Raw genomic sequence first — 13,691 nt, 5'->3', positions numbered from 1 at the left:
TGATCCCTCGAGCATAGACCATTATATCTTTTGGGTCTGACCAATGCTATCACTTGTTCACATAATTATGGAATTCCATCTCCATGGAAACCTGGATGAATTGTTGTTGAGCCCATCAGCAACACTGCTACCTTCTACATGATTCATGTTGAACATCCAGCTAGTATTGGAAACTTTATAAGCATTATCTTCATGTTCCGTTCATGAAGCATATGTTCGAATGAAAGAAGTGACTTCCTCTAATTCATGTGCATTTGATGCAAGTTGCCGCCGTGAATTCGAGAAAGTCAATGTTGCTTTCTCTGGAATCATCCCAAATCGGTCATGCATACGTGCGAAGTATTATGTGGTTTGGAGACTTGCAACCTTCATTCTATATGTATCCCTAGCACACCAAGCCACTGATTGATTTGTTCAAGGATAATAAGTTCTAAGTACTAGTCCTGAAGGTACCCAATGGATTTGTACAAGATTCCGTTATCCTTGATGATGGTTCCCAACCAAAACTCGGTAGTGTTTTATTATAAGACTACCATGTGGCCATGCTTGTCTCGGACAGCATGTTCACATGTTGTAGGAGAACCAGCTCATGCTCTAGAGCTTGCTATCATAGCTCATCTCCCGAGAATCTCGCAATGTCATCTCGTCGATTTGTGTTGCAAACTTTCATTTTCTTTCTAGACTCGATGAATCTGGATTATTCTGACACCAACCAGATCTGAATCTCAGGCAGATATGATGGTTGGAACATTTCCCAGGAACTATCATATTGGTCTCTCTGTAACCCGGTAAAGTGGATGTCGTGGCCAACACACCCAGCCGGAAGACCTATTATTGTAGTATCTTGATTGAGTAAGTTGGCCACCTCCCCATAAGGATTTCGTAGGATTTACTCCAGTAGTTATTCCTTATGGATTCCTGAGCTCCCAGAGTCCGACCTGCTACTTGATGTTCTAGATACCAAACCATTTCAATGAGTGGGTTAGGCTAGCACATCAAGGAGAACATTAGAAGCGGAGTGCTAAATGTCTCTCGGTCGATCATCCATATTTTGATCCCTTGTCCTCGCTAAGGTGAAATCTGAGAGAGTGTTATATTTCTTTGCATCTGCATCCTCCACCATTATTCATCATGGTAGTATGTTGTGTTGCCAGGATCCTTGCCATGGATATTGGTAAAACTTGATGAATATGGAAATGTTCAAGTTCTTGAGAGCACGCGCAAGCACTAGGACATATTGTCGGCATTAATTGGATCCGCTCTGAGTTTCTTCGATTATGCCATAACCTTTCAAACAGTGGAATTACTCTCGATTGTTGAGTTTCTACCCAGTTACTAGAATCATTCCCATCATTTGCATTTTGTTCCCAGCTTGCACCGCCATTGTGCCATCCTTTCGTACCCCATCAAACGATTGTTGGTGAATTGCCTCAGGGTGGTGTAGAGAATTTCAATGATCTCTAAATCAAAAGTAATTCTGTTTGCCACCTCAAGTAATGATTCTACGAGTCACCTCCTCCAACATGTCTCGTTAGGGTATCATGGCAACTCAACTCCTTGCTATGTTGACAACCATTCACCACCTTCTTAAGTGTGGAATTGTTGCCTACCTAGTGAACTTTCGTCCTCCGTTTAACTCTATTCCTTTGGATGTATGTTTCATGTCTCAGCTCGAGAGATGTTTCAATGTCTCATTTTGTGAGTTGATCATCAGCTGTTCAATCTTCGAGAAGATTGAGCCTTCTAGAGTTTTCCTTTTCCTCATGTTGTCATATTGGTTGGAGTTCTTAGAGCAAGACGTCGAGACAAAGATGATGATTGAATGAATGTTCTCACAAAGTGCAACCTGGATCATGAAGATTGTGTTAGTTTGCGTCCCCCCTTCATCTTACCCTACGCTTGAATCTCGGGACGAGATTCTTGTTTAGTGGGGGTGAGCTGTCACATGCCTAGTTCTCGTAATACCTAGTGCTAGCATCTGGTGTTGCATCATGTTTACTTTTCACAGAAAGTTGAAATAGGGATGACAGAACCCCCAGCACCCCCTCTGAAACCAACTAGGCTTTACTAAAATTATTTTCAATGAACCTGAAATGCCCTTATAAAATGTTCATCATCTTTGCCTTGGTCTAGAACCTCTGACAAAAATGGTGCACACTTTTCTAGGACAACAGAGGGTCACTGAATTAAATCATATAGTATTTGCATTTGGGCATTTAAATGCTATAGAATATTTTAAATGCTCAAATAACCATAAACTAAAATGTTTACTGTTGGATATATTATAAACAGTAGCCATGATTAGTTTCATGATTTTTGGAAATGCCCTGGCATTTTTAATAAAGCCCTGAAGTTACAGAAAAATAGAAAACGGAAAGAATTAGAAAGAGAGAGAGAGAGAGAGAAAACCACATGGGCTTCTACCTTAGCTTACATTTGTGGCCTGCTACTATAGCTACCTGGCCCAGCCCACCTGGTGCTGCCAGTCGTCGTCCACCTCGCGCCAGGAGGACGTGAGCGCGTGCCCGACGCGCGCACGCCACCTCCTGCTTCCACCGCGACGCCTCGGCCCTTCTAGCATCACCACACAACCCTCCTCGGCCCCCTATCACTTTCCCCTCTCTCCCTGGAGCTCCTCACCTCCTCTATCTCTCGGACCCAAGCGAGACCGAGAACCGCCGTCGCCGCCGTTCGCCGTAGTCACAGCCACCGCCACCCCCTCGCCCCTTAGACGTGCCCATGGGCTCCGCCTCTGTCATCTATGCCTCCTCGACGAGCCAAGCAACCGGAGACGCGATGTATCGCCGCAATCGACATCATCTTCAAGCTCCAGCGCCGGCAATCGCCGGCGCCACTCCGTCGTCTCCAGAGCCACCCCCCGAGCTGACGAGTACTTCAGGTGACGCGCTATGAGCTACTGGTCGTTTCCCCCATCCTCCCCTGCTCGATTTCTTCCTCTAGCCTCATCGCCCGTGAAACCGAGGCCACCGTCCGCCATGGCTAGCGAGCCCGCGCTCCAAAGCCTCTCCTGGTCGCTCCAAGGGCACTGACCCGCTCCTGGTGCCTCCAGGAAGCTGCCTAGCCACTTCGTTTGCTCGCTCGAGCGCTGCAGCCGCAACCCTGCACTCACCCGAACTCCGGCACCGCCGCGAGCTCACTTCCGGCGAGCTCTGTCCACCCCGCATCCCCCCACCTGCTCTGTTGGAAGCGCACGAGGGAGGGCCTCCTCCGTGTGCCCTTATCTCGCCCAGCCGCCTCCTATAGCGCCGTCCTGTGTGGACTCCGCCGCGCGGGAAGGTCTCCGGTGGCTTAACTCCGGCCGTGTCGACGTGGCGCCGTCATTAGTGGCTAATGACGCCACTAACTAACCCCCTCTCTCACTGACTGTGGGCCCATGCCTTAATTAAACCGGGATTTATTCCCTATTTAGCTTAGATTAATATAGTTGTCCACGCGAGTCAGTTTGACCATGCCACGTCATCGTTGAACCGGACCCACCAGTCAGCCTCTGTCCCTACCCTGTTTCACTGACGTGCGGGTCCCACTAGTCAGGTTTAACCTGGACCGCCTCTATTGACTTGCTGATGTCACACCGACGTCATGCTTACGTAGTAAATGTTTTCTGGGATTTTTAATAAATCAAAAACGATTTATTTATTTCAAAAAATACCCAAAACTTCTAAAATTCATAGAAAATCAACCGTAGCTCCGAATCAAATCATTTATATATGAAAAATGATCAGAAAAATCCAAAGAATCTGATTATGGCATTATCATGCATGTTTGAAAAACTTATGCCTACTGATCAGGTGAAATCAAATAAGTGGCATATAAATAATCACATATGGAGTTGAATTTGAATCTTTGGTTCAAACCAACTTCATTTAATCTGGTTTTAGTTGCATTAGCTCAAATCACAACATCTTGCCACGTCATGATCATGCATCATATTGTGCATTGCAGTGATTGTGCTCCCTCTCTGTTGCCGGTAACTGTTCCCTCCAGAGTAGACGTTGTTACCGACGATGAGTTCGATGACACCGATGAAGAACTATATTATCTTCAGAAGTGCCAGGCAAGCAAAACCCCCTTGTTCATTCTGATACAATCCTACCCTCTCCCTCCTGCTCTCTTTTACTGCATTAGGACAACAATGATTCAACTGTTACATGCCGCGGTAGTTGAACCCCTTTCCTCTGCATGACCTGTCATTGCCACAGTAAATAGATGAAACCCACTAGCATGAGTAGGAGTTGTTTGAGCCCTGATGTGCCTACTCATTCATGCTTGTTTGTCATGCCTGCTATTGCTTAGAGTTGTGTCAGATCTGATTCATCAGGGATGAATTGGAAAGTTGTGAACATGTCCTACTGTGTGAGCTAAGTGTGTTGAACACGATTTGGTAAAGGTATCGATGAGAGGCCATGTAGGAGTACATGGTGGGTTGTTTCATTGGAACCATCCTTAAGCATCGATATCTGTATGTGTGATTTAAGAACCAGCTACTACCATGCATTGGGCCCGAAACCAAGGGACCCTCTCGGCTTCTTGACCACCCTAGTTCTCTGTCCAGGATTTGCAACTAGTTTCTGGTGTTTATAGGATATGTGTTGGCGGCCGTGCGTACCGCTGACCCTAGGGGTGGGCTATGATGCGGTAGATACACCGTGGCACGGTGTACCGAATCGCCCGTTTGGTGTCTCGGGAACCCTGTACACATCGTTCGGGGCCGTATGTGGAAACCTCGGCCGGACTCCCTGTGGATGGAACCTGGATAGGCGATAAACCTGGACTAGAGACTTGAGTGTTTATGTAGGCCGTGGCCGACACCCTCATTGGGCTTCCGCTTGAAGGTTGCCGAGTACATGTCGTGTAAACGGCGGTAAGTGGTGACAGCGTGTGTGAAGAAGTACACCCCTGCAGGGTTAACATCATCTATTCGAATAGCCGCATCCGCGGTAAAGGACTACTTGGTTGCCTATACAGTTCATAGACAAGTGAAAGTGGATACTCTAAAATGCGCAAGATAAGCATGAGTGCTATGGACGACGTTGTCGTAGGGAGACGGGATCTTTCCATTGTGGTGTATTGATATGGTGAATATGTGGACTCATGTGCGCCACCTCAAAAGAGTTGCTTGCAGTCATAGTTCAGGTTAGCCACTGAGTCAAAGCTGGCTTGCTGCAGTTAAACTCCACTACCCCTTTGTTGATACCGATGCATATGTAGTTAGTTCTGATGTAAGTCTTGCTGGGTACATTTGTACTCATGTTTTCTTAATTTATGTTTTTGCAGAGAGACTTCAGTCTCGCTAGTAGTTCCACGTGGACTTCGACGTTTAGCTTGTTACCTCAGCTACGATCATGTGCCCTCGGCAGGATCTGGTAGATAGTCAGGCTTCTCAGCCTTTTTCATTTGTAGATGTCTGTACTCAGACATGTTAAGCTTCCGCATGTGCTTTATCTGGTATGCTCTGAATGTTGGGTCATGTGACCCATGTATGTAATATCTGGCTCTTTGGAGCCTAATGAATAAATACTTTGAGTCGTAGAGTTTTGTTGTGATGCCATGTTGTATTTGCACATATCAAGCATATTGTGTGTATGTTATTGAAATGCTTGGTATGTGTGGGATCTGACAATCTAGTTGTTTATCCTTGGTAGCCTCTCTTAAGGGGAAATGTAGTCTGGTGTTTCCACTGAGGCTTGGTAGTCTGCTACAACCCGGTTTACCGGAGTCCTGCTAGCCCAGTACTACTGCTCCGGAACACTTAGACTGGCCGGCATGTGATTCACTTCATTCCTGTGTCTGTCCCTTTGGGGAAATGTCACGCGCTGACCTCCGAAGTCCTGCTAGTCTGGTACAGCCTGGGTTTCCGGAGTCATGTTAGCCCAGTTGCTACAGCCCGGATTCACACGGTGATGACCGACATGTTCAATGTTGTTTCATGTATGCCTATCCCCATAAGTTAGTGCCACTTTGGGTTCATGACTAGTCATGTCGGCCCGAGTTCTCTGTCATATGGATGCTAGCGACACTATCATATACGTGATCCAAAAGGCGCAAACGGTCCTGGGCCAGGTAAGGTGGCACCCGTGGGAAGACCGTGCGTGAGGCCGCAAAGTGATATGAAGTGTTACATGCTAGATCTGTGTGACTTAGGCTCGCGGTCCTGATAGTAGATGTTATATGCATGATTAGAGCACAAAGAGTTGTGGGCGATAATAGTCATACTGCTTACCAGCATGTCATACTTTGATTCGGCGGTATTGTTGGATGAAACGGCCCAGACCGACATTACATGACCGCGTTCATGAGACTAGTTCTACCGTCGTGCTTCACACACAGGTGGCTAGTGGGTGTCTGTTTCTCCAGCTTTAGTTGAATCGAGTGTGACTACGCCCGATCCTTGTTGAAGGTTAAAACAACACACTTGACGAAAAATCGTTGTGGTTTTTGATGCGTAGGTAAGAATGGTTCTTGCTACGCCCACAGCAGCCATGTAAAACTTGCAACAACAAAGTAGAGGACGTCTAACTTGTTTTTGCAGGGCATGTTGTGATGTGATATGGTCAAGACGTGGTTATATAAATTGTTGTATGAGATGATCATGTTTTGTAACAAAGTTATCGGCAACCAACAGGAGCCATATGGTTGTCGCTTTATTGTATGAAATGCAATCGCCATGTAATTGCTTTACTTTATCACTAAGCGGTAGCTATAGTCATGGAAGCAGTAGTTGGCGAGACGACAATGATGCTATGATGGAGATCAAGGTGTCAAGCCGGTGATGATGGTGATCATGACGGTGCTTTGGAGATGGAGATCAAAGGCAGAAGATGATGATGGCCATATCATATCACTTATATTGATTGCATGTGACGTTTATGTTTTATGAATTTTGTTTTTCTTAGTACGGAGGTAGCATTATAAGATGATCTCTCACTAAATTTCAAGGTATAAGTGTTCTCCCTGAGTATGCATCGTTGCTATAGTTCGTCGTGCCGAGACACCACGTGATGATCAGGTGTGATAAGCTCTATGTTTACGTACAATCGGTGCAAGCCAGTTTTGCACAAGCACAATACTCAGGTTAAACTTGACGAGCCTAGCATATGCAGACATGGCCTCGGAACACTAAGACCGAAAGGTTGAGCGTGAATCATATAGTAGATATGATCAACATAGTGATGTTCACCATTGAAAACTTCTCCATCTCACATGATGATCGGACATGGTTTTGTTGATATGGATCACGTGATCATTTAGATGACTAGAGGGATGTCTATCTAAGTGGGAGTTCTTAAGTAATATGATTAATTGAACTTTAATTTATCATGAACATAGTACCTGATAGTATTTTGCATGGCTATGTTGTTGTAGATAAATGGCCCGTGCTACTGTTCCTTTGAATTTTAATGCGTTCCTAGAGAAAGCTAAGTTGAAAGATGATGGTAGCAACTACACGGACTGGGTCCGTAACTCGAGGATTATCCTCATTGTTGCACAGAAGAATTACGTCCTGGAAGCAGCGCTAGGTGCAAAGCCCGCTACAGGAGCAACACCAGATGTTATGAATGTCTGGTAGAGCAAAGCTAATGACTACTCGATAGTTCAGTGTGCCATGCTTTACGGCTTAGAATCGGGACTTCAACGACGTTTTGAACGTCATGGAACATGTGAGATGTTTCAGGAGTTAATGTTAATATTTCAAGCAAATGCCCGAATTGAGATATATGAAGTCTCCAATAAGTTCTATAGCTGCAAAATGGAGGAGAATAGTTCTGTCAGTGAACATATACCCAGAATGTCTGGGTACCACAACCACTTGACTCAACCAAGAGTTAATCTTCCTGATGATAGTGTCATTGACAGAGTTCTTCAATCACTGCCACCAAGCTACGAAAGCTTCATGATGAACTATAATATGCAAGGGATGGATAAGACAATTCTCGAGCTCTTCGCAATGCTAAAGGCTGCGGAGGTAGAAATCAAGAACGAGCATCAAGTGTTGATGGTTAACAAGACCACTAGTTTCAAGAAAAAGGGCAAAGGGAAGAAGGGGAACTTCAAGAAGAACAGCAAGAAAGTTGCTGCTCAAGTGAAGAAGCCCAAGTCTGGACCTAAGCCTGAGACTGAGTGCTTCTACTTCAAAGGGACTGGTCAGTGGAAGCGGAACTGCCCCAAGTATTTGGCGGATAAGAAGGATGGAAAAGTGAAAGGTATATTTGATATACATGTTATTGATGTGCACCTTACTAATGCTCGAAGTAACGCCTGGGTATTTGATATTGGTTCTGTTTCTAATATTTGCAACTCGAAACAGGGCTATATATTAAGCGAAGATTGTCTAATGACGAGGTGACGATGCGCGTGGGAAATGGTTCCAAAGTTGATGTGATCGCCGTCGGCACGCTACCTCTACATCTACCTTCGGGATTAGTATTAAACCAGAATAATTGTTATTTGGTGCTAGCATTAACCATGAACATTATATATGGATCTTGTTTGATGCGAGACGGTTATTCATTTAAATTAGAGAATAATGGTTGTTCTATTTATATGAGTAATATCTTTTATGGTCATGCACCCTTGATGAGTGGTCTATTTTTATTGAATCTCGATACTAGTGATACACATATTCATAGTATTGAAGCCAAAAGATATATGTTTAATAATGATAGTGGAACTTATTTGTGGCACTGCCGTTTAGGTCATATTGGTATAAAGCGGATGAAGAAACTCCATGCCGATGGGATTTTGGAATCACTTGATTATGAATCACTTGATGCTTGCGAACCATGCCTCATGGGCAAGATAACTAAGACTCCGTTCTCCGGAACAATGGAGTGAGCAACAGACTTGTTGGAAATAATACATACTGATGTATGTGGTTCGATGAGTGTTGATGCTCGTGGTGGGTATCGTTATTTTCTGACCTTCACTGATGATTTAAACAGATATGGGTATATCTACTTGATGAAACATAAGTCTGAAACATTTGAAAAGTTCAAAGAATTTCAGAGTGAAGTAGAAAATCATTGTGACAACAAAATTAAGTTTCTACGATCTGATCGTGGAGATGAATATTTGAGTTATGAGTTTGGTCTTCATTTGAAACAATGCAAATAGTTTCGCAACTCACGCCACCTGGAACACCACAGCGTAATGGTGTGTTCGAACGTCATAACCGTACTTTATTAGATATGGTGCGATCTATGATGTCTCTTACTGATTTACCGCTATTGTTTTGGGGTTATGCTTTAGATATGACTGCATTCATGTTAAATAGGGCACCATCGAAATCCGTTGAGACGACGCCATATGAACTGTGGTTTGGCAAGAAACCCAAGTTGTCGTTTCTTAAAGTTTTGGGTTGCTATGCTTATGTGAAAAAGCTTCAACCTGATAAGATCGAACCCAAATCGGATTAATGTGTCTTCATAGGATACCCAAAGGAGACTGTTGGGTATACCTTCTATCACAGATCCGAAGGCAAGATATTTATTGCTAAGAATGGATCCTTTCTAGAGAAGGAGTTTCCCTCGAAAGAAGTGAGTGGGAGGAAAGTAGGACTTGATGAGGTAACTGCACCTTCTCCCTTATTGGAAAGTAGTTCATCACAGAAATCAGTTCCAATGATTCATACACCAATTAGTGAGGAAGCTAATAATGATGATCATGAAACTTCTGATCAAGTTACTTCCGAACCTCATAGGTCAACCAGAGTAAGATCCGCACTAGAGTGGTATGGTAATCCTATTCTCGAGGTCATGTTACTTGACCATGATGAACCTATGAACTATGAGGAAGCGATGATGAACCCAGATTTCGCAAAATGGCTTGAGGCCATGAAATCTGAGATGGGATCCATGTATGAGAACAAAGTATGGACTTTGGTTGACTTGCCCGATGATCGGCAAGCCATAGAGAATAAATGGATCTTCAAGAAGACACTACAAAAAATACACTTCCTTGATGATACGTGTTTGTCACAGTAGGTCACGTTTTTTGACATGCATGTACATCCATGACGATTTTATGACAGAATCAAGATAGTCATACTTGTGTTGTCGTAGAAGTGTTCCATGACATTACCAAAATTATCATCACGTAAGTGTGCACTTCCATGACGATAAATCGCGCGTCACAGAAGGGCTTTCGTCAAGGGTGACCGACATGTGGCATCCACCGTAACGGAACACCGTTAAGCTATCGGGTCGGGTTTTGGATCCGATAACCCGTTAACAGCCCCGACCAATGGGGATTTTCCACGTGTAAAATCATCATTGGCTGGAGGAAACATGTGTCGGCTCATCGTTGGGACAGATGTCATCCACTCATTGGACAGAAGGCGCCTATGATACGTCGACATGTGGCACGGCCCAACAGAGGCCCATTCCAGTGAAAAGGCCGGCCCGTTTGACTTGGTCAAAAGGTGGCAGGTTAGCCCATGGAAAGCCTGTTAACGGCATGTTCGCATATAGCCCATTTATAGCCCGCTAACCCAAGGCTAGTTACGCCCTATCCGAATTAGGCCCAGTAGTGTCATCTGGGCCATCCAATATGATTCCAGCCCGTTTTCACTTCTGGCCCATGTATGGCCCATGACGTCTTTCGGCTCATATGAGGCCCTATGTAATTCTTGGCCTATTAACGGCCTATGGTGAAACTGGCCCGTAATGAACAGTGTATCACTTTACACCCATTAATGGCCCGTGGTGAAACTGGCCCGTAATGAATAGTGTATCACTTTATACCCATTAACGGCCCGTTATTCCGTTGGGCCGTTTCCAGCATTCATTTACTTACGGCTCGTTACTATCATTTTCTGCTTGTGGGCCAAATTCAGCCCGTGGTTACAGTCGGCCCGTTTGTTGTCCGTTAATACGTTCGGCCGTTTTCATAGCATCATCAAATACGGCCTATTAACGATCGCCCGTTATGGTCGGCCCACGAATGTACTATCCCAACTCTAGCTCGTTTACGGCCATAATGCGGCCTGTTATTGGCCCATGTTTGGCCAATCGATCATACGGCCCGTATAAGGCCTATTGATGATATGGCCCGTAGAAGGCCCATTGTTTCTACGGCCCAAGAAAGCCCATTGTTTCTACGGCCCATAGAAGGCCTACTGTTTCTACGGCCTGTAGAATGCCCACTGTTTCTACGGCCTGTAGGAGGCCCAGTGTCACTACAGTAAATATTAGCCCATGGTTATTGTGGCCTAGTTTTAAAAAATAGGTTATTGCAGCCACTAGCAAACCGCAGAAAAAGAACTGCATGACTACAAGCAAACAAATAAAAAGACAACAAGGAAATAAATAAGCAAGCAACTTATGCTAGGCTAACACGGCTATTACAGATATTACATCCACTGGGCATCAAAGTTCACCACCAGCGCAAATATAGGGAACAAAGCAGCATATAAACGCCGCAACAAAACAAGTCCAGAACTGAAACCACTTCAGAAGAGTTCAAGAAACAATATCCTGGGTACCCATAATGCTGGCAAGATGCTTAGCAAGCTTATTAACTTTCTCTTGTTTGGCGCTTAAATCCTCCAGCGCTTGCTGTTGCACAAGAAAGTACGCATCTGAATTCTGCAGGGACTTCCTCAGTCCTTCGGCTTCTTGCCGCAGCACAGCTGACTGATGCCTTTCAGCTTGTAGCTGAGACTGAAGAAGCTGAAGTGATTCAGGCAGCGAGTTCGAAGAGCTTGTGCCAGCGGTACTGGCCAGTAACTCGAACACTAGATCAACGCAGGACTGTGGGGTTTTCTCACTGTCTCCAAGATCGTTTTTATCACCTTTCTTGGAGACCAACAGGGTTGTCTCACTATCTTGAACCTTATCTACATTACTTTCTCTACCATTGCATAGTAGGGTGCTCTTCTCCAATATTCTATTTGCATACTACAAGAGAAACAAGCAGACACATCACAGGTTTAGCTTGTAGTATACGAAACTCATTTTGGTAAACCGGTTCAGTAGTAAGGTGGACAGGATAACAACATGAAACAAACATATATCTATGTACTATGGTCACCGTATTGTCCATATCATTCTAGATTATGTTCCCTAATCAAGATAGAGACATAGTTCAACTCACATATTTTTAAGACACAACAGCATAGACAAAATATAAGTGTGAGAAACTACATAGCATTGGCAGCGCTTGTAATGTCCATCACATGAGAACATAACTGTTTATACAACTTAAACTGAAATCAACATAGAGCAAGAAGTTAGAACAACAATCCAGTTAAAGAAATAGGTTTAAAACATACCTGTTGCGCCATTGGAGTTTCAATTGGATCCTTCAAATTCGAAAGTAGTTGGTATGAGTAAATGTAGTGATGCAATAGCAAAGGAGTATGGACCATAGCTATGGAATCTGACCTGAGAACAGTTGCTCTTCTACTTTAAACGTGGAGTTTGGGTTAGCTGTGGTGGTCTTCGTGCTTTGGGCACTGCACTAGCTTTACAAACTGCTCGTGTGGGGGTACTCTGTGGTGGACATGGTGCTTTGTCAGTTATAATTGGGTTACTATCTGCTGGGGTTACGGTTAGATGGGTTGTAGCTGGTTCTCTACCCAACAATGTAAGTGTGCAATCTAGAAGAGTCTCGATTATGTGTGGTGGGGCTAGTTTGTGGGCCAGTACAACCATGGTTCTATCTGCATCAACGGGTAGCACTGTCTTTTGTGAAGAACGGGTTTTTGCTCCATTAGATACTGCCATCACCCCCTAAAATTCAAATGGCTGATAAACAAGAAAAGAAATTGAACGTACAGACATTGTATGATAGACACATGTGGTAATTCACATATATGTTGTCTAACCAAACAGGGCAGCATGACACAGTTTCACATATATGATGCGTAACTAAACAGGATAGCATGACACAGTTTCAGATATATGATGGATAACTTAACAGGATATAATGGCATAATTCAACATATGATGAGTACCTAAACAGGATGACATGACAAAACTATATGATGTCTTTCTAAAATAGGTTGGGATGAAATAATTCACATACATGTTGTCTAAGTATACAGGATGTCATGATATAATTGACATAATTGTTTCATATACTAAGCAGCTGGCACTCACATGTATGATCTCTAAACTAAGCAGATATAATTCAATATTGTGCATATGATGTCTAAACTAAGCAATGCAAGACACCATATGCATCATATGAGAAATATAAACATTGCAACTTAGAGCATACACTTCAGGTGGGATATAGGACTGGTCATCTGTCTCTGAATCCTCCTCTAAGGAGCTCCCTGTAACCATCGAGATATATGCTTCAACAGGTACCATTGCCTGCTCTTAAGACCTTGTTTTCACTCCAGATTTTTCCATAACCGGCTCAAATGGCTGATACACATGAAGAGTAGTTCAATATACATAGATTGTCGACAAATGGAATTCGTAATGAAAAAAAGATGGCATGAGATAATTCACATATATGATGCCTGGCTCCATGGCGGTGCATAATTCACATATATGATAACTGGCTGAAAAACATGGCATTGCATAATTCACATATCTGATATAGAAAGCAAACAGGAGGCATTCACACAAAGCATGTCTAATCTAAGTAGATGGCATGGCAATGCAAGACACCATATGCATGATATGAGCAATATAACCCAGCCAAGTTAGAGCATGCACCTC

This window comes from Triticum dicoccoides, chromosome 6A (genome assembly GCF_002162155.2).
Source record: "Triticum dicoccoides isolate Atlit2015 ecotype Zavitan chromosome 6A, WEW_v2.0, whole genome shotgun sequence".
NCBI lineage: Eukaryota > Viridiplantae > Streptophyta > Magnoliopsida > Poales > Poaceae > Triticum > Triticum dicoccoides.
The sequence above is the reverse complement of the archived record's forward strand: the minus strand, read 5'-3'. Positions refer to the sequence as shown.